This window comes from Aquarana catesbeiana, linkage group LG01, assembly GCF_042186555.1.
Source record: "Aquarana catesbeiana isolate 2022-GZ linkage group LG01, ASM4218655v1, whole genome shotgun sequence".
Lineage (NCBI taxonomy): Eukaryota > Metazoa > Chordata > Amphibia > Anura > Ranidae > Aquarana > Aquarana catesbeiana.
Window position 1 is genome coordinate 456,745,232 of NC_133324.1, and position 22,918 is coordinate 456,768,149.

Here is a 22,918-nt window from a genome sequence, read left to right on the forward strand (position 1 = left end):
ATTTGTGATTTGTGGTTTTTATAAAAAAACATATATATGTGATAAAATTCATATGGTTCTCTTTCAGCTGTAAAGTAAAACCAAGCTACTGACATTACCTAATGGGACTAGTGATGATGATGCTTTGACAATCTAACGAATGGGGTATGGGGACATATTGGGCAATACTTTGGGGTCTGTATTCATAAAAAGGATAAGAATCCTTGTTTAGGACCTGGTTAGCCTACTACAACTTTGAATTATTACAGGAAACTGGAGAACCCCCAACAATCCTATATAAGTATACAGAGAATATACAAACTGTATGCAGACATTATGACAGATGGAAATTGATCACAGAGCTGCAGGCATGGCCACCAGGGTCTTGTGTACATTTTTTTGGTGGGGTGGGTAAGGCAATTCTTCAGTGGTTAAATCACTTCCTAACATACAGCTACTGTCTTATAACTATGGTAGTGTTGCTACTGAAAACACACACTTCCTTCAATGGAACAAACTTCATTCATCCAGTTTGTTAAAATCAGCTCCATGTAGTCTTAAGAAGCTTACATTGTGTAATTCATTCTCTCCAAATCATTGTAATACACATTTCAATGAATGCTTCCTCTGCCTATCCTCCCATCCATGTTCATTGTGTAATCAGGACAAAGAACGGAAAGTAATACTTTTTTATTCAACAACTAATAGCCCTGGTCTTGAAACAATTAGCCTTTCCTGTTTTCATTCCATATGTAGTGGCTCTGATAGTATTTATGTCTTTATGAAAGTGCAGGAAACATTTGAGAATGTTTCCACAGGTTGCAATCAAGAATCAGAACACTGGCTTTGTGTTTGAGAACAAAATCCACCATATGATTAAATATATATTATAGCTGTCCATCTAAGATAGTAGTGATTAGCAGATGGCCTGGTCTCAGCATCCCTCACGCCAGCTTGTGTTAACTACACTGCTGGAAGTAGTAGAGAGTGGAATGTGGATTGTATAATGAGAAAGCAGACATTGTCCTAGGAGCCGACCTCAGGGAGCTGCTCTCCTGTTTCTACATTACCGCCAAAAATACTTTCTGCCCATAAAGTTAAAAAAGTAAGCAGAAGTTCAGCATTAATGTTGGTTTGTAAAACCACTTTGATGAATAATGTATTCTTCCTAAGGGGCCAAGTCCAAGGCTTTAAAAATATAGTTAAGAGTAGATGCTTGTGAGCTCAGAGCTCACTTGCTTCTTATGCCGCGTACACACGAGCGGAATGTCCGACAGAAAAAGTCCGATGGAAGCTTTTCATTGTCTATTCCGATCGTGTGTATGCCTCAGCGGACTTTTTTTTTTTTAAATTCTGACGGACCTAGAAATGGAACATGTTCTGAATATTTCCGATGGAACCAATTCCTATTGGGAAAACCGCTCGTCTGTATGCTGTTCCGACGGACCAAAAACGACACATGCTCTGAAGCAAGTACGAGACGGAAGCTATTGGCAACTGGCTATTGCACTTCCTTTTTCTAGTCCCATCATATGTGTTGTACGTCACCTCGTTCTGGACGGTCGGACTTTGGTGTGACCGTGTGTAGGCAAGACCGCTTGAGCGGAATTCCGTCGGAGTTCCATCAGAGAAACCTTCAGAGTTTATTCCGACGGCAAAACCGGTCGTGTGTACAGGGCATTACACTTCCAGGGATAACTAGAAGGGAGTTTTGCTCCTTCCTCTATGAAACTAGAATCAGGGCAGCAAAGGTATGAAAACATATGCTATATTGTCTGTAATGTAAAATAAAAATCCAACAAGGTGCCCTTGTAATAACTAGGAGATTATATAGTGCCATCAAATGGCAGCCCGTTACATATACAGTACATTGTACATTCACAGCAGCCCCTGCCCTCAAGGAGCTTACAATCTAAAGTCCCTAACTCACATTCATACATACACATACTAGGACCAAATTTTGACAGGAGCCAATTAACCTACCAGCATGTCTTTGGAGTGTGGGAGGAAACCCGAGTACCTGGAGCTAACCCACAGGCACAGGAAGAGCATGCAAACCACAGGCAGATAGTGCCGTGGTTGGGATTCTAACCCAGGACCCTAGTGCTTCTAGGTGGAAGTGCTAACCACTTATCCACTGAGCTGCTTCAGCTTCTTCTTCAAGGGACAGCTGTCTTTGCCCCAGGCATTTGAGAAATCACCCTAATTGGAACTGTACTATTTCCAAAGACATGAGCCACACTTAAAGTGATTGTAAGGGTAATGTTTTTTTTTAAATAACAAACATATCATACTTACCTCCACAGTGCAGCTCGTTTTGCACAGAGTGGCCCCGAACCTGCTCTTCTGGCGTCCATCGGTGGCTCTCGCAGCTCCTCTCCGCATCAGATAACCCCCTGGGAGAAGCACTCTCCCAGGGGGTTACCTTGTGGGTGTGCTCCTGAGTCCAGCATTCAGCGTCCATAGAGGCGAATGCAGGAATGCAGGACTCAGCCCCGCCCCCCATGTCATTGGATTTGGTTGAAAGCAGCGGGAGCCAATGGCTGCGTTGCTATCAATCTATCCAATCAAGAGCCGGGAGCCCATGGAGAGAGAGACAGCATGTTCCCGCCGACTGAATGAAGGGGTTCAGGTAAGTAAAACAGGGGGCTAGGGGGGCCAGTGGCTGCCAGGTGTTTTTTCACCTTAATGCATAGAATGCATTAAGGTGAAAAAACGTGAACCTTTACAACCCCTTTAACATAGTCAGTCTGTTATGTGAACTGTCAGTCTAAGGTCCCATGTACACTGTGCATGGGACTTTGGCATTTAGGTGGAAGGCGCAGGTGTATCATCTAGCCCCACCGCCAGCAGCCTGTTAAACTCTGCGAGAGGACAACAGCCGCTGTGGCTGGACAGGGATGAATGGTGCCAGAGCCTCATACACTGGGTCTTAATGCCCAGTGTGTGTAGAGGACCTTAGTCAGATATTTACAGCATGCAGTGCTTTGTTTGTGTAACATACCGTATTATACTGTAAATGCAGTCACTACATGTAACACAAAGCATTGTGTGATAGGATTTTGTGTTTCTTCTAAATTTTATTTAGAAGAAAATGAAAATGTGTGGCTCATAATATTTGAAATAGCACAGTTCCAATTATAATGATCTGATCACTCCCTATGTATCGTCAGATGTAGTTCAGAAAATGATTTTAGGGGTTCCTCCAGATCTGGGACTTTTTCCAAGAGTTCCTCCAGGGTAAAAAAAAACATATGTACACTATGGAACACAGTTATTAAGTCTCCACAACCAAAACGGGCACCTGAATTTTCAAGTATGACCTTTATTTTATTAGGGTGTATTGGGGGTCACATGATTTTGGGCTATATACCTCCTAACTACTGGTGCAGAAATATATAATCTATAAAGATTTGGTTGAATATCTATACCTGTTTTGTTCTGCATAACTCAACTTTATACATTTCTGGAATGTGTATTTCAGGATTCTCAAACTTGAATTCAAACTTGTGTATTTCCAGGACCCGTCTGACAGCTTCTTCCTCTTAACAAGTGTTGGAGATCCTGCATAGAACTGTTGGATCCAAGCCCAGTGAAGGAAGGAGGAGGCAGACAAGTCGTGTACAGAATGGGAATTTAAACCAGCTGATCAGGGACATGAAGGTGAGCATTATTAATATTTACCTCCCAAGTGATCAGTCCTACGTAAAGTACCCATTAATGTTAATCCAAAACACTTTAGAGCTCCCTAAAAGTGTAGGGTTCGTTTCTAAAAGGTAAACCTCACCCAGAAACTCCACAGCTGCTAGTACATAAACGCAAACTGTTTTCTTGTGCGTATTGCCAAAACCTTTTGTCTTCAATTTTAAGAAAGTAATAGAATTCCTGCAAGTTTTTAATTTTGTTTATCCTGGTGACCGTAGTCACTAAGGCAGAAAGTGATGGGAAACCCAAGATTTTACAGTTGGCACCAGATCAGGAATACTGTAAAAGGTACATCTTCCAATGGGGCACCTTTTCCGGTGACCACTAAGTGGGGATTCCCTTCTCTTTGTATGGATTTCCTCTCCCTTTCTATTGTAGGTCATGGACGGGAAGTGATGTAAAATTTCCCAATGAGAATGGGGAAGCTTTAACCCCTCCCTATTCTAACTAAAGTAAAAAGAAACAAATTATTATTAGCCAAAACCTAACATTCTCTCAAGGATTCCACAAATCACCATAATCGTATTAAAGAAGAACTTCACTCCCTCTGAACTATTTGTTCCCCCTTTTACTGTTATTCAGGTTGCCCTTGAATCCCATACTCACCTGCCCAGCAAATCCTGCATTGACCCGTAACGATCTGTTACCCAAGTGCAACAGTTTGGGTCCTGTGCTGTCATCTGCCTCTCTGATGTCACTGGAAACCCAGCTGCCTGTTCTGTGTTCAACTGGCCCTCCGATGATGCATGCTGGCCACTGTGAGTCCCGTCTCCCGCAGTTTCTTGGGATGTATGATGGGAATATTCCAGGAGCCTGACATGTCAATTTTGTCTAGGCCATGATGGCAACAGGGGCAGGGCCATAGAAAAAACAAATATAAAAAATCTAAACAAAAAAAAAAAACGGTCTTTTGACATTATAGAGGGGGAAGGAATGCAAGGAGGAAAAGTAGTTCCTAGGAGTGAAGGTCCAATTTAATTGTGACACATTACTACCTACTTAATTTGGAAATAATTGTAGGTAGAATTTGCCTTTACTTCAATATATTTTGATTCTCTAAACTGATATATTTTAAGATTTGCATGTGTGTGTGTATTTCATATTTTCAATTAATTTTTTTGCCAATCAGCTAGTAACTGCTGCTTTCTAGTTTAGTCACACTTGTTCTGAGTCTAATCAGCTGGCATTACAGTCCAAACATGTTTCAGCCAACGTGTGTGCTTAGGTGTTCAAACACCTTCCCACTTAAATAATGCTTTTACGGCAGCTCTAGACTAGCTGTAAATATTATTATTGGGAAAGGAATCTAGAGGTCTCCTCTCCATCAAATTGAGATGCACCTCATGCAAGCTTCTGTAGTAAACTGCACTGTCTCAATGTAGGAAATCTACAGCTCAAGTTCAATTTCCATCAAAGTTGAGGTTCATATGGAGTACTTTTTTAAATGATTCTTTCTACTGCATTTTGGGATGTATACATTGTTTCCTCGTATGAATGAATGAAAATGCACTGATATGCATGTAAACTGCATTTTAGCCCTTTTTTTAACAGAAGACTAATAGGAAACGGGTACATAGTTTTCTTCATTAGTCCTTTGACTAATATAAACTACACACACAAAACAGTATATAAAAGTTCAAAGTATGAATATACCCCGTCTTCACTTAAAAAAAGATCTGTTGCTTTGCCCAATCAGGGAAAGGGACAGTTTAACCTAATACAGTAGGGCATCCAAAATCACTGATATTTACCTACTTCCCACTACCCCGATGCCCAGTTCATCTGCAAAAGTAATATGCCTAATCCCTGTGCAAGCTGTGTGTTAGTCTGTATGAGAGCCTACACAGGGTAAGGACCTGATCCGTCACCTGATGCTCAGGCTCAGCTAGTCGGGCCCAAGCAGGGACGTGCAGTGAGGTCAGTGGCTGGCGAGGCACTGGCTAGTATCAGAGCCAGATACGCACAGGTTACATACGCCATTAACGTTAGAGCGAGAGCACAAATTCTAGCACTAGACCTCCACTGTAACTCTAAACATGTAACCTGTAAAAATGTTTAAAGCAACGCCTATGGAGATTTTTAAGTACTGAAGTTTGGCACCATTTCACACGTTTGCGCAATTTTAACCCCTTCCTGACCAGCCGCCGCAGTTATACTGCGGCAGGTTGGCTCCCCTGGGTGAACCATCGTAGCTATACGTCGGCTCGCCTTTTTAACACTAGTGCTCGCGGTGCGACTACGGAGGCAATGCGCGTGTCCGGTGGTCGCGTTTACCGCCGGGCATTCGTGATCGCTCAACACAAAGACAGAACAGAGATCTGCCAATGTAAACAGACAGATGTCCGTGCTGTCAGGGGTGAGGAGAGCAATCTGTTGTTCATACTAAGTATGAACAACAGATTGCTCTCCTCACCCAGGCAGTCCCATCCCCCCACAGTTAGAATCACTCCCTAGGTAACACAGTTAACCTCTTGGTTCCTGCTGAAATACAAATGAGCTACTGCTTTCTAAATTCCTAGGCAAATATAGCCAGTATATAATAATTATAATAAGAAGAATAATAATTAGAAGAATTAGAATAATTTTTTTCTCACCAGTCAGATTGAAGAGCCTTGTAAAATTCATGTACAGAAACACATTTCATAGGAGCTTCTGAAATTCTGCGTATCAATTGACTCCACCTGGACAAGCTGTGCACTCCTGTCGTCCACCTCCAAGCTTAAAGAGGAAGTATACGCTGCCTTTTTTTTTTTCTGTTTTTTGATCTGCAAAATAAAGGCATAATGTGCTAGTATGCATCGCATACTAGCACATTATGTGAAACTTATGTGCAAATGAAGCCCTTGTTGTCACCGCTGGAGACCATCCATCTTCGCCCATCTTCCTTCCGGGTCCACGGACTCTGGCTGTGTGACTGGCCGAATCACTTGCGTGGGATCCGCCGGTCACGGCACAGGGCCCTGAAAAAATAGCACGGGTGGGTGTTCCTTTACAGTGCATGCACCAATTATGTCGGCGGCATATACAGTAAATATCTCCTAAACGGTGCATGTTTAGGAGATATTTACAGTACCTATAGGTAAGCCTTATTATAGGCTTACCTATAGGTACAAACAATCCATGGAAGTTTATTTCCTCTTTAACTATGAAATCAGGGAAATTTAGGCTTCAATAATAAAGTAAAACAAAATCAGAGAGGGGCACGGAAATAGCTTTGCTGGTAAATAAAGGTATTAAAGGCATCTCGTGGCATCTGCTTTTAGGAAAGACATTTGCTTTTAAAAGTGTAAAAAGGACTACAGGTTTACTTTAACATATACATATAACCACCCAATCTTTGCACTGTCTGCCAAATTAAAATACACATTCATTTGAGCAGTCCAACTGACCAGATCTCCCAAATTTTTGGCTTAATATACCAATAGGCCTGAGTCACCTGATTCTGAAGTCCTTTTCCCACCCAGATGGCTGCTGTTGGAGGAAAATAGTGATCAGGCAGGTTAGAAAACGTGGTCATATCATTCGTTGGCCAATAGATGCTTACAGTCAGATGTTCCTTGAAGTGCATTTCCACTTTTGCAGAAACCCCCACTATATGTTTAATATATACTCCCATGCACACAGTGTAACTAAAAATATATATTTTTTATCTTTTTCACCTTTCCTTGTTCAAATATTTTATTTAAAGAAAGTTCAGAGCAAGAATACAGGTATAAGTGTGGCTAGTACAAGTTTTCAACAAGATAGGTACATCAAGAAGGGAGCATGGAAATGACCATGCAGGATCAAGTAACAAATAATATTTAGAATGGGAGGACAATCCTCAACAAAGGCACATAAAAGTAGGATAACAATTCAAACACATATAGCTTGATGATAGGGAGAGGGAAAAACCTGTACGGGCATCCCAACAGGTGCCCAGCAGTTTGGCTCACCACCGAAGGGGAGTGCCAAAAAGCACAAGAGTCCTGGGAAACTGTACTCTGGGTGAGCGGTAGTAGCGTACTCAGGGGAAGGCCTACCTAGAGGCCAGAGCCAGACAGGAAGGGCTGCAGAGGGGCAAAACAAGGAAGGGATAGAGGCTGAAGAGGTGTGGGGGAGCAGTAAAAAAAGAGGGGAAAAAGACATCTAAAGGACAGAAGTGGAGAGGAGGAAAGTAGAACAAGGTAAAGGGGGAAAAGAGAGGGGGAGGAGAAGGATTGGCAGGTCCCCTAGGGGAGGCATGGGCATCAATAATCAAGTCAGAGTTAGAACAGAGAGTCTATGCGTAGAGAATTAGGAGAGCAGTAGGGTATCATCGAATCCAGGGGGTAGGTAATGGGTAGCCCAGAGTCTCCAGAGCTTTTCAAATTTATGCACTTTGTCCAATAGGAGAGCTTCTAGTTTAGCGTGACTCAGTGCCTGGGTCACTCTGTGTTTTGTAGCGAGTATGTATAGGGATGGAGATTTATAGGTCTGAGAAGGAGCTTGAATTGGCGGTGGGTCAAAGCCACGGGTTTGATGTTCAGGAGAGCTACAGTTGGGTCTGACAGTAAGGCTATGGTGAAAGGATCGCAAAAACCTCTGATCAGAAGGAGCGCACTATGGGGCATTCCCACCAAATGTGGAGGTGTGTGCCTGGCTCATTGCATCCTGGAAAACAATGAGGTGAGTATGGCAGGAGGAATTTGGCAATCATGGCAGGGACCAGATGCCACCTGGTAAGTACTTTGTAGTTTGTCTCCAAGGCGGCAATATTGGGAAAGGAGGATTTAGTACCCTGCCAGATATAGGACCATTTTTCACCTTTCTAGTTGTTTCTTTGAAACATGATTATACACAGGACTGGAAGCTATTCTGAACAGTTCCAGAGGGACAAAGTATGGACTGGCCATGCTTCCTCTCATTTATATTAATGCAGGATTCAAGCCTCAAGATATTTAATCCTTTGTTAGAATAGTGTTGAAATCTAGCTTACAACTGATAATGAGAACTGCCAGCACAGTGCAGACAGGCCTAATTATCGTACACATTAAGTCCACATCCCCCTTCTTAACAATGCATGGGGCAGCTAGGTAGCTAGTTAAAACTAGTAAAAATGTAAGCATAAGCAACAATTTTAAAATATGTTTACTATATGCTATGTGAATGGGAACATGTAACATATGTAAAGTAGGTGTTATGGCAATTTAGCTGCAAAGTGGAAACACACTTTAAGATGAATAAAATTGGGTCAAACACAGTTTATTGAACATACCGATTAACATTTCTGCACTAAATAGAAAGAAACCCGCAAAAGCTCAATTGTATCTCCAGTTTAAATCAGCTACATTCCAAGTGCATCAAAACAGAGGGTGTGCTAAGGCTGGCCATACACGGTTTGAATCTCAGAAGGTTCAGCAGGAAGCGGCTGAAATTCGAACCATTAATGGGCAGGCTAAATGTACCAAGTTGATCGATCAGCGGGATTTGCTTGCGATAATCACAGTCTTCTCCCGGCGGGGACAGCTTCCCTCGCCCGCTCCCGCCCCCTGCTGGTAGAAGATAATGTCTCGGCAGGAGGGATTCCCCTGTCAGCACTGTCTGTGCAACCCGTGGTTGCAGGAAAGAAAGTTGTACCATTTTTGACCTGCCTAAGTCTTTTTTTTAAGGCTGCTTCAACCCAAGTAGGAAAGCCTGTCTCCTGCTAGCAGCTGATGAGTGGTACAGTGGTCTTAATACAGAGGTCTGACACGCCCCCCTACTCAGTCAGACCTATAGATTGGAGAGCTTTGGCTGTGACTCAGAAGGGGGTGTGTCAGATCTCTGCAAAGAGATCACTGCTTGCCTGACACAGAAAGAAGGGGTCCAGCTTTATATCTGCTGGAAGGACACAATCTTTTCTAATCAGGCTCTTGTTGGGTAATTTTTAGGAAAATAATCTAATACTTTACACAGCTTTTGTTTTGATATACCTGAATTTTTTTTAGCCAATATTTTATTTATTTTTATTTATTTACGGTACTTATATAGCGCCATCAATTTACGCAGCGCTTTACATATACATTGTACATTCACATCAGTCCCTACCCTCAAGGAGCTTACAATCTAAGGTCCCTAACTCACATTCATACATACTAGGGACAATTTAGACAGGATCCAATTAACCTACCAGCATGTCTTTAGAGTGTGGGAGGAAACCGGAGTACCCGGAGGAAACCCACGCAGACACAGGGAGAACATGCAAACTCCAAGCAGGTAGTGTCGTGGTTGGGATTCGAACCAGCGACCCTTCTTACTGCTAGGCGAAAGTGCTACCCACTACACCACTGTGCCGCCCGTATAAACGGAAAGTCCAATTGAGTTTCAAATTGTGGGCAACAGCGCTTGAATGAAGCAGTACTGACCACTAAGCTGCCATGCTTTTACCAATATTTCTTTCACTATAACATGAAAACAATGTGTTCCTGAACAAAAAACATGCTCTAAGAATTCAATACTGAATGCAAGTATACTTTAGCAGTTTCAGATAACTATCAAATCCAAATCCAAATAATGAAGAGAAATACAAAACATGTATTTTCCTGTCTGCAGCACAGCTTCTGCACCGACCTGGTGAGGAGAGACTTTGCGCTGTTATGTTGTGTTGACAAGTTTCTCTAAGCTGGAAAGAATTCCCTTTTCTTCTAGAGAACTGTATTGAATACACACAATTCATTCCGTTAGTGGAAATTTGGAACTTGTTTCTGCTTACTTGACAAAACGTGACTTCCAGAATGATTACGATAATTGACTGATTGGCCAACTTAAAGCAGTTAAAAGTTCACTTTAGTGGTTTACAATGCACATGTTTGTTTTTTATGTTTTTTTTTTGTTACTATTAAAAGCTATCAACAACTGGTATTGATTACATTGGTGTTACTATTACATTTTCAATACTGTAAGCAGTTATGCTGATACATACAGTATACAAGAAATGCACATGACAGAATTAATACAACCCTACCAAAGGTGCCTTTTATGAGAAGGATCACACATGGGAAACATGATACTAAGCAAAATTTAAATACAGAAGCCATGTTTTTAGAGATGCTGTTGGAATACAGTGTTTCTGTATTTTTGTACTACAACTTCATCATTATCAGTGTTCAATACAGATATATTCTTCAGCCAAGAGATGGCAGTGTTTATAAGTTTTTAGCTGCATCTATGGTTAAACTCTATGTCTTTTCTCTATTTTAAAGTTCCTGTCTGCAGTTAAGCAGAAAAGCTCATGTGGACTGTCCACTGTTTATTCTGTAAGGCTATATACAGAATTTCCAACAGATGCTATACTGTGAGAGGGGACCTGTTATCAGATGCTACACAAAAGATTGCTTCCCATGCTACAAGGAAGATGTAGAAAAAGACAGTCAAAAAGCAGAAGCGCCAACTAAGTTTTATAGGTCCAGTTAATTTTGTTTCTGACTGGGGATCTGAATGAGCTTTATACATATGTCATTAGATATTATTAACCATTTAATCCTGGTCCAGTGCGATACTTATGCCCCGTACACACGATCGGATTTTCCGACAATAAATGTTGGATGTGAGCTTCTTGGTGAAGAGTCCGACCGTGTGTATCCTCCATTGAACATTTGTTGTCAGACTTTCCGCCAGCAAATGTTGGCTGGCATGCTCTCAAATTTTCTGCCAACAAATGTTTGTTGTCGGATTTTCCGATTGTGTGTACACAAGTCTGTCGAACAAAAGTCCAAAGTACAAACACGCATGCTCAGAATCACGCATCACTATTGAAGTTCCTTTTTATCGGCTTGCCGTACGTCTTGTACTCACTACGTTTGTAATTGTTGGCCAACATTTGTGTGACCTTGTGTATGCAAGACAAGTTTGAGCCAACAACCTTCGAACAAAAATCCACAGTTTTGTTGTCGGAAAGTCCGATCGTGTGTACATGGCATAAGACTTTTATTCTGCAGAGGGACTGGCAAGCTCCCAAAACACACTGGTTACTCCAGAGATTCTTTCTTGGGTAAATAAAAATCAACTGGATCTATTAAACTTAGTTGGTGCTCTCACTGTTTGATCTTAACTTTGTAGGCTGGGTTCACAGATATGCAAATTAGATGCATTTTGAATCGCATCCAATTCGCATGACGTGAACTGGCAGCCTTCTCTATGGCAGCCTTCTCTATGTTCACATATCTGTGGGCCGGCCGTGGTGCATTTTAAAGAGTCCTGTGTATTTTTCATTTCAGTTTAGGGGTGATTTTAAGTAAAAATTCGCACCTTAATCGCATCTGAACAGGTGAACAAAACTGCACTGGACTCCTTTTAAAAATTGTGCTAAATCTGCGGTTGGACACGTGTGAACAGAGCCTTAGGCATGTAGTGAAGGCAGCTCTCTGTAAAACAGATGACCCAGCAGAGGTCACTGTATCCAATGCTACAAGGAAAGGATGTATCCAATTGTGCCATGCTACAACAAGAATGAACATTAGATATGCCACGTTACAAGATAGCATATTAAAAGATGTGTCAAGGTACAAGAGAGGATATGTATGTCACCAAAGTTGCAGCTACTTCCCCTGCATTTGTAGACTGTATTGTAATAACATCCTTTTCAGTGCCAGTGTTTAGCCCTCATGTATTGGGATGCAGATCTGCCAGGTGCTGGGTGTGGGACATAATACACCTGTGTTCCGTTGCACATGAGACGAGGACTGTACCTTATTAATAAAAGAATATTAGTGAAGAGGGCAGTTTTTCTGTCCCTGCTGTATGAAGGCACTTTTTTGGCTGAAGGGAAGATTTTGTAGATCAGTGACACTAAACGATATCCTTGTTCTCCAAAAATAATCCATGCACATCCACTACTTAATAGTCTTGCAATCTATTTTTCATTAAATTTGTTCTTACTGTGTTTTTCTGCTTCCTGATAACATCTTCTTTGGGCTTCTGAACCTCTCCATTTCCCCTCCATTACCATTTGTTTGGAATGAGCAGTGCATATTAGTTGTGGACATGTGCACTGCTCTATGCACAATACACATCCCATAGATATAGATAGCTAGTGCATTTTGGAAGCAAACAAGAGAGGATGGCTGTGTTATTTCCTCATACTGTGTGACCATGGAGAATGAATGTAGTCACCATCTAACAGGAAGCTGGTTTACGGCAGAAAAAAAAAGGAATTTGGAGATTGGGAGGAGGCTGAGAGCAACGGAAGGTACTTTTTGAGTTAAAAATGCATACAGTACATGAATATAATTTTTTGGGGACCAGAGTTCAGTGTTACTTTACACAAATGAAAGGATTCAGGAGGGATCCTTAGGGTGTATTCACACTTGGTGCAGGTGATCAGAACCGTGCCAGAATATGATTGTCCCTACTCCCCTGCTCATCATGCAGTGCTTGAAAGGAAGTGAAGTTCCTGGTTATGCTTACGTCATTACCTCTAGCAGCCAGACCACAGTGATCTAAGAAGAGTTCTGTGCTTAGATAGTTTGCACTCGCACTGATGCTAACCATACTGCACTCCAAGTGAATCATGCCCCAGACCATCTCTTGTAGATGGTCCTAGACATGGTATTCTTAACTGTGCCCAGTCTCACACTACACAAACAAATTGGACTAATGGGGTCAACCATGCCTGGGCACAATTAAAACACCTAATGTGAGTACATCCTTAGTTGACAGAAGTGTGCTAGCACATCTGCCCATGTTCCTTTCATTGCTCACTTACTCTACCCTCTGTCACGGTTCCGTGTACATTGATCCGGGCCCTGTCTGAGCTGCTCAGGTTCCTGCCAATCTGCCCTGAACCTAGGTATTATTAAGCCTTTGCACCTGTGAGTTAGTGTTCAAGCAATGTGTCTCCATGCTTAAGCTGAACCTCCCTGTTCATCTGGCGTTTGCTGTTCCTTCAGTACTCTTGCATTCTGTGTGTTTGTTCGGTTTTGCGCTCTTGTATTTCCTTTGGTTTCTGTCCGTATATGCCTTAATTTTCTGCTGCTGTGGGTGCTCTCCACAGCATTGTTTCTTGTTGTTTTGCTTTGCCCCCCCCCCCCCCCATTCCTGCTTGCTGTGTTCATCTCTCTCTGCGCTATTGCCCAGCTTTCCCTGCTCTCCTGTGTCTCACTCTTGTTCCCTGCGTGCTCCACCAGTTATCCTCCTTGCTATCTGCCGTAATCTTTCCTTAGGTCCTTGTATCCTGTGTGTACCCTGAGCCAATCCTGTGTGCTATCTGTTGGCACTGTGCCTGCACAGGTATGTTGGGCTGGCCATACACAGTGCAAATTTCTTTCCTGCAACTACAGGTTGCAGGAAAGAAATTTGCACGATTCCTCCATCAACACAGACAGTGATGACGGGGAATCAGCAATTGTCTTCTCCCAGCGGCTAGCAGCTGCTAGCGATAATCGCAAGAGAATACGGCAGGATGGTTACACCCAAGCTGATCGATCAATCAACTTGGTACATTCAACTTGCCCATTACTGGTACAAATCTTGGCTGGTTCAGCAGGAACCATGTATGGCCGGCCTTAGGGAGCCTCAACACGGGGGCTGACTTGCAGCTCAACATCCACACCTCCAGTGGCTCTGGTGAAGACCAGGCAGCTCCTTATATCCTGCGGCTCTGACATCCCCCCCCCCCCCATTTGCGTGCAGTCACACTGCTCCTGCACCTAGACCCAAGTTTTATTGTCCTGAGTGTTCCAGTCCTCAGATCATGGCACCTTCCATCTTTCCTCCCTGAATCCCCCAAACTTTGGGTACAGCACATGAACAAAGAGAAGTAATTTGTCTACAGGGAACAGAAAGTGATTGCTAAGCAATGACCGAGATTTTTCCAGCACAGAAGATAGTTACAAGTGATGGCTGAAGTCAGGTAATGCCAAACACTTGAGAGCACTTGTAAGCTCTCCATAGTAAACCTATATGCTACCAAATTGCAAGTACGGCTCAGATGGGCTGCGTTCCTATCAATAGCAAACTAGACACGAGTGTGGTTGTATCTGTAGTATATTTGTTCCAGTTCTTATACTAATTTTCTTAAAGGGATGAAGAATTGTAAATGTCAGTCTACATTGCCTGTCCAGTGGACATGCATGAACTCTGTGTGCGAGTCCACCTCTCCTCAGGTAACCTTTCAAAATAACTGATGTGCTATGGACAGCTAACAGAGTATGTTTTTCTTCTCTTTTTAAATGTGGAAACAGGTCCAGTCAACACCCAGAACAAAACACTGTCAGTATGGGTCATGTACAGGGCACATTTTCCAAATTCAATCTGCTTTGCTCAATGTTCAAATTCAAGTGGTAAGCATTTCCCACAGTGATTTGTGTCTCTGCCCCCTCCCAAAAGGCTGTAGGTATGCAGTCGCTCTGTGTTGCACTAAACTGTCCAGCTTCTGCCTGTAAGCCTCGGACACATACTACAGCCAGAAGTGCTTGTAAGCTCTACACTGCCCTACTAGTTAACAAATATGATACAGGCAGGCCCCATAAGGGTTTCCTATGCTTAACTGCTCCACTCTGTTCCTTCAAGACTGGCCAGATCTATCAATTGATTGTCCTTGTTTCCTTCAGTGCTGCTGGAGTAGGCAGCAGTGGGGTTGCGTTGCTGGTGTGGAGGCTGGGCAAGGGCTAAGAACAGGGTAGACCAGGGTTACTCAACCAGGATTCTGTGGAACACTAGAGTTCCATGAGAGCTCCACAGGGGCTGAGTCACCTCCAATAGTGACTTCCATATCATTTCTGCATTGTGTCAGAGACAGCGTGTGTTTAAAGGAGAGATGGGGAGGGGGTGAGGGTGGAGGGTCAGACTGTGTTAACAGGTATTCATTATATGGAGAAAGCTCTTATTGTCAACAATGATGGTCCGTGGGATCTCCCAGCTATGAGAAAGGAGAGGAAACAGGATTGGGGAGGAGTAAACACTTACTGTCAAGGAAGGTCAGTGGGATCTCTCAGCTATGAGAAAGGAGATGGAGCAGGATTGGGGAGGAGCAAACATGTACTGTCAACAATGCAGGCGAGTGGGATCTCTCAGCTGTGAGAAAGGAGAGGGAGCTGAAAGAAGGATGAGAAGTTGTGCTTATGGGAGTTTGTCCTGCAGGTAAACGCAATCTCAGGTTGCCAGCACAGAATTGCAGCGCCCTCCTAGGTAGGTTGCTATGATGATAAGTAAATTTAGTTATTTTTGGTACCTCTGCTGGAGCAGCTATTGATTACTTTGGGCTGTTCCAGATTTCACAGGCTGCAGTTTCACAATGCAGTTTTGATTGTTCCCTCCCTGAATTCTAGAGGCTTCCAGAACAGAGAGGGCTGAGAAAGGCAAATGGGCAGCTTAAATATTTAGTGTGCTTCAGAGAATCCCTGGGGAGGTGTGTCCAGTGGGTGGCTGGGGAGAACATAAATAGTCCTGGATCTGTAGCAGTCCTTATTCTAGTTCTGCTGGAGAAGTTTTTAGCTTTAGGGGCTCTGCCTGTTCTTTGGAGTTAACTAAGCAGTCTCACTTAAGGATCTGGTCTGGAGGACTCACTGAAGAGTGTCTGGTGAAAGCTAGGAACTGAGCAGTTGTCCTGAGACATGGAGATGTCTGGAGGAAAAAGGGGGAGTTCAGCTGTCCTGGAGAGAAATGAGCTCAGGTTCCTAGTGCCTGTGTGCTGTTCTAATGTTGGGGTGCCAGCGGTAGCTTTCTCTGAAACAGCTCTCATAGGTTCCCAAATACTGGACATTCCCTTGTCTTCAGCAAGATTATGGACTGTGAGCTTTGTAAAGAGTGCTTTCCTGTACTTTGCAGTATTCCTAAAGTTGCACTGGTTACCTACAGCTGTGCAATTGTGCCAAAAAGGTGCCAAAGGGCCTTGCCTCATGGTCCCCAGCTTAGAGGGTTTAGACTGTCCTCTCATTGATGTTGCCAGTAGTGGAGCATCCCATATCACCCCACCATCTTTCCTGTTACAAGTTCTACAAGCAATAGATCTTAAAAAAGATATCCCCTAGACTGTTTAATGGAGCCAGAGTGAATGGACTGTTGCCCGTGTGATTGGTTGCCTATCCACTGTTTGGTAGGGCTACAGTAGGAAAGGGAGAAAACAGTGATAAGAGGATAAAGAACAGGATAGGGGCAAGAGGAATCTTACGGACAGTAGTTCTCTCCTGTTTTGAGAACAATCTCAGGTGTCACCACAGCAGGGCTGGTAGTGGTGAGAGTAAAAGTAGCAGAAGAATAAAATTTGTGAAGTATTTGGGATGAAAAAAAAATGAAGAATGTAAAAGAAATAAAATGAATAAGAGAGAGAAAAAGCGGGAGAGGAGTTGGGATGTACAGGTAAACAAAGTGGAGCTCCACCCAAAAGGGTAGTTCTGCTTGTTTCCACTCCCCCCCTCCCCTCCACTGGCACATTTGGCACTTTTGGGGGGGGGGGGGGGGGGCAGGTATTGGCTCCCACTTTCGGCTCAGATTGCCGCTGCTATCTGAGCCAGAATTTCTGCTAACTTTTAACTTTAACATTAACATAAAAACCTTATTGCAGAGTATTATTGCACTGTTAGTGTTTGCACTAAGCTCCAATAAGCTGTTTGTGTTAGTGTAAATTTTATTAACTATACTCTTCTTTATTATTACATCTACAATTCACCAATGTCCTGTGAACTGTAGAGCAGAAAATGTTTTCCCGGGTTTCCTGAGGCCTGAATATTTTATTCAGGGCTTCTCAAGCATAAAATGGTTGAGAAAGGCTAGGGTATACTATGAAACAAGATATGGGGCTTTAGGAAACATCAAATGTGAAAACAATAACTTATAAAAGGGTTGTTATCTCTATAAGTGGCTGCAGTTATGTCTGCAGTCTCCAACTGTGTCGCAAAACTTGACACAGTCTGCAAATTATTCGTTTTTCTTCATAAATTTTGGCCACAATTTATACTGCTACATATCTTTGGTAAAAATAACCCAAATTAGTGGATATTATTTGGTCTTTGTGAAAGTTAGAGAGTCCACAAGCTATGGTGCAAATCATAAAAAATTGATCACACCTGATGTACTCATTTCTTGCGACTTGAACAAGTCAGGAAAGTACAAATACCCCCCAAATGACCCCCTTTTTTAAAGTAGACATTCCAAGGCATTTAGTAAGATGTATGGTGAGGTTTTTGATGTTGTCATTTTTTCCTACAATTCTTTGCAAAATGGAGATTTATTTTTTCCACAAAATTGTCATTGTAATAGGTTATTTCTCTCACATGGCATGTGTATACCACAAATAACGTCCCAAAATACATTCTGCTACTCCTCCTGAGTATTATGATACCACATGTGTGGGACTTTTTCAAAGCCTAGCCACATAGAGATGCCTAACATGCAGGGAGCACCATCAGGTGTTCTTGGAGCATAAATTACACATCTAACTTGTTGACTACCTTTTACACTTTTGAAGGCCCTGGAGCACCAGGACAATGACACATGACACTGATGTGGCACTGATGACAGATGGCACTGATACGTGGCACTGATGGCACATGCACTGATGTGGCACTGATGACAAATGCCACTAATACGTGGCACTGATGACAGATGGCACTAATACGTGGCGCTGATGACACATGCACTGATGTGGCACTGATGATAGATGGCACTAATACGTGGCACTAATGACACGTGACACTGATGTGGCACTGATGACAAATGGCACTAATACGTGGCACTGATGGCAGATGGCATTAATACGTGGCACTGATGACACGTGACACTGATGTGGCACTGATGACAGAAGGCACTGATATGTGGCACTGATGACACGTGACACTGATAACAGAGGGCACTTGACACTTACAGGTGGCACTGAGGACAGATGGCACTGAAAGGTGGCACTGGGGACAGGTGGCAGTGGGGACAGGTGGCACTGGGAACAGATGGCACTGACAGGTGGCACTGGGGACAGATGGCACTGACAGGTGGCATTGGGAACAGATGGCACTGATATGTACTGTGGGCACTGTGTTTTATATAGTGTTCACTCCCAGATCTGCAGCACAGGTCGCTCTCCCTCCTCACATGTGGTCTCTGTGTGAGGAGGGAGAGCCGGCAGTGAGAGATGATCTCATATGTTTCCACTTTAGATCACTTCTCATTGGACACGCTGCACTAAGCACTAAACAAGCGCTAAATGGCCGCTGTGATTGGCCATTTAGCACGATCTGTGATTGGCTGTGTCCGAGGGACACGGCCAACACAAATTTTCCCTGATGCGTGCCCACGACCTGCAGAGAAGGAGTAAACAGGAGGATGTCCAGGGACGCCCTCCGGGCAACTGAGCACCGTGCTGTAGCCATCTTTCGGCTATAGCGCGGGCGCCTAGTGGTTAAGATCACTTTAAGCAATTTTACACTTTTAGCTATTTATACATATACACTATATTATATTAACTCTTCTGGGAAGGCTGTCCACAAGGTTTAGGAGTGTGTCTATGGGAATGTTTGACCATTCTTCCAGAAGCGCATTTGTGAGGTCAGGCACTGATGTGGGCGAGAAGGCCTGGCTAGCAGTTTCTGCTCTAATTCATCCTAAAGGTGTTCTGTCGGGTTGAGGTCAGGACTCTGTGCAGGCCAGTCAAGTTCCTCTACCCCAAACTCGCTCACCCATGCCTTTATGGACCTTGCTTTGTGCACTGGTCAAAATCATTTGGTGAATAGGGGATTATGGTGTGGGGTTGTTTTTCAGGGGTTAGGCTTGGCCCCTTAGTTCCAGTTAGGGGAACCCATAAGGCGTCAGCATACCAAGACATTTTGGACAATTTCATGCTACCTACTTTGTGGGAACAGTTTGGGGATGGCCCCTTCCTGTTACAAAATGACTGTGCACCAGTGCACAAATAAGATCCATAAAGACATGGATGAGCGAATTTGGGGTGGAGGAACTTGACTGGCCTGCACAGAGTCCTGGTCTCAACCTAATAGAACACCTTTAGGATGAATTAGAGTGGAAACTGCAAGCCAGGCCTTCTTGTCCACATCAGTGCCTGACCTCACAAATGTGCTTCTGGAGTTGTCAAACATTCCCATAGACACACTCCTATACCTTGTGGTATAGCTGAGTGGGCCAACTCGATATTTAATCCTACTGACTAAGATGCCATTGAAGTTCACGAGCGTGTAAAGGCAGGTGTCAAAATACTTTTGGTGATATTGTATAGCTGTATTTTAGCTTTCATGAAACACAATCTATGAATGAAAGAGGCAGACCTTTTATTCATCCTCCTTTCATAGATCTTGTTTCATTGATGGAAGCTATAATACAGCTTCTGTAAATGGAAGAGGTTGATGGAAAGAGTGGGCATAGTCAGTCTTGATGAGGGCAAATAACAGGACCCTTGGCTAGTAATAACTCCCCACTGCACCAGTAGATTACCGCTGTGGGGGTGGGGTTGGGGGGGGGGGGGGGTATCAGGACTGAAGATTTCAATTATAACCTTAGCCAGCAAGGGCAAGGGACACTACACATTAATTATAAGTAGCATCCCTATGCTGATTTAAAAAAAACAAAAAACTTTTGACTAAACATATATTTTAATATATTAGCTACAATAGACTCTTTAACTGCTTCCTGAACGCTGCAGGACAATATACATCGGCAGAATGGCATGGGTGGGCAAAAGGGCGTACAGGTACATCCCCTTTAAGAAGTAGCACTGTGGGTGCATGCGCCCGCCGCGTTCTCCTTGACCGTGACAGCGGGTCCCGCAGACTCTATATCCGCCGGGTGTCCGCGATCATGTCACGGAGAGGTAGAACGGGGAGATGCCTTTGTAAACAAGGCATTTCCCCATTCTTCCTAGTGACATGACAGATATCACTGCTCCCTGTCATCGGGAGCAGTGATCGCTGTCATGTGAGTCAAGCCCATCCCCCCATAGTTAGAATCACTCCCTACACTTAACCACTTCATCGCCCCCTAGTGGTTAACCCCTTTCATGTCAGCGTCATATACACAGTAATCAGTGCATTTTTATAGCACTGATTGCTGTATAAATGACAGTGGTCCCAAAATAGTGTCAAAAGTGTCCAATGTTTCCGCCATAATGTCGCAATCACGATAAAGATCGCAGATTGCCGCCATTACTAATAAAAAAAAATTATTAATAAAAATGCCATAAAACTATCCCCTATTTTGTAGACGCTATAAATTTTGCACAAACCAATCAATATACGTTTATTGCAATTTTTTTTTACCAAAAATATGTAGAAGAATACATATCGGCCTAAACTGAGGAAAAAAATGTTTTTTTTTATATATTTTTGGCGGATATTTATTATCTTTTTTTGTTTATAGCGCAAAAAATAAAAACCACAGAGGTGATCAAATACCCCCAAAAGAAAGCTCTATTTGTGGGGAAAAAAAGGACGTCAATTTTGTTTGGGTAAAATGTCGCACGACCGCGCAATTGTCAGTTAAAGCGACGCAGTGCCAAATCGCAAAAAGTGCTCTGGTCATGAAGGGGGTAAATCCTTCCGGGGCTGAAGTGGTTAAAGTTTACTATAGAAGCAGTGTTTTTTTATCTTCTTTTTTGAAAAATTTTGTATGATAAATAATGATCCAATAATAGCCTATATCATGTGATTAGCCACTGTTTAAAAATGCAAGGAAGATTCTCTGAATCAGAAGGTCACTCCAACCACAAGGTCACTAATACAAAAATGAGTATGAGCATGTGTGCACTGACTAAAGCTTCTGGGGAGTAAAGAACATTTCACAACTTTTATTTTTGTTACTCACAAGACAAACATTAATATCGCACATCCTGTAGATTTACAATATTTCAGAGGCTGTGAAGGAATTTTGACAGATGATTTAAATCCATAAAGACAGCATAGTGACCTAAGGATTTGTCCTGTAGATGTCGATGAGCCTTTTACTTCTACAGAGTTCTTTATCACTGGCGTACTGTTTTATTTGGTTGGGTACCATTAACGAATTCTCTTTAGCTTGGGCTGAGAAATACTTTGATCTGTCCTTTGAAAACTTTGTAAGAATCCTTTACTTTTGTGTCTGGGTGAGAACAACTTGGATACGTGTTAGCATAACTCATTCATACTTTGTAGTTAACATCCAGATCATGAACTGAGCTTTCAGTTCTGAAACAATGAAGCCTAGCATTCTAGAGGGGGGGGGGGCTTTCTTTCACTTGCAAAGGTTATTGAAATTGACTTCTTTGAGTGTACCCATTATCACTTTGGCTACAGAGATTTTGACAGAAAAGTTTCCACACTGCGTCATTGTGTTATTTTTAGTGGAAAAAAGCTTAAAAAAAAACAAAATGAGTCTACTTTATAAAAAAAAAGCTTCAATCTATATTTACTTTATAAGGAAAGTTAAAGGTAACTGAGAACAATCCATCTAAACCATTCCAAAGCTGAAATCTACAGCCAGCTTCTTGAAAACATGTGATTTACGAAAAGCACATTTCCTGAAGAGGTGTGTGAGTGTCTCTAAACAAAAAAGGTTCTGTGCAACATTCCAGCCCTATCCTGGGAAAATAAGCTGGAATGAGATAAATGCTGACAGTCGTAAAAGATTAAACGGAGCTAGTTAAATTATTGTTAACAGCTGTTAACATAGTCTACCAACTACTGTTTTTCTTTAACAGTTAAACTTCCTATAAAACGAGAATGTTTTAGTTATAAAAATGTTAATTGGCTCAAGTGGACCTAAACTGTATGACCAGGGTCTCTGAACTTTTCAGTATGAGAGCCTCATCGTATACTTTGCAAAGTGTCCATAGTTGGTATGATTCAAAAGAAATTCAAACTAAACTTGAGCCCATAAAAGTCCCCCACTTATATCAGGGTTCCCTTTACATCAGGGTTGCCATCAGAGTCTGGTATAAACTGGCTAATAGTCAATTACCCTACATAGGAGAGATTTTCTCTCTTACTCCCTGTTATGCTTACAGGACAGGAAGTGAAGGTACATTTTTTGAATGGGAAACAAAAACCTGAGGGGTTTGTAATCCTTATCTACACTATGCAAGACCAAAACAAATGTTTTAAAGTGGAGCTGCACCCAAAAGGGGAAGCTCCGCTTGTTTGCCTCCACCTCCCCTCCGCTGCCACATTTGGCACCTTTCGCAGGGGAGCGAGTACTTGGTGTTGACAGGTACCCGCTCCCACTTTTGGCTAATCTCAGCCAGAAGTTCGGCCACCCCTCTTCCTTCCCCTGCCGCCATGCTAAGCCCACAGCGGGCTTCGCGCAGTAGGAAACCGGCTCTGAA

At 42.8% G+C, this 22,918-nt stretch overlaps 1 protein-coding gene across 2 annotated transcripts in view; it reads left to right on the forward strand.

The window, feature by feature from the left end:
* Positions 1–22,918, forward strand: part of LPAR1 (lysophosphatidic acid receptor 1) — a 258,641-nt gene that overhangs the window by 96,590 nt on the left and 139,133 nt on the right. For both annotated transcript variants that reach the window (XM_073591097.1, XM_073591086.1), the window contains one exon: positions 3,501–3,642. The gene's annotated coding sequence lies outside the window, so the exon portion shown is untranslated. The remainder of the gene's footprint in view (positions 1–3,500; positions 3,643–22,918) is intronic.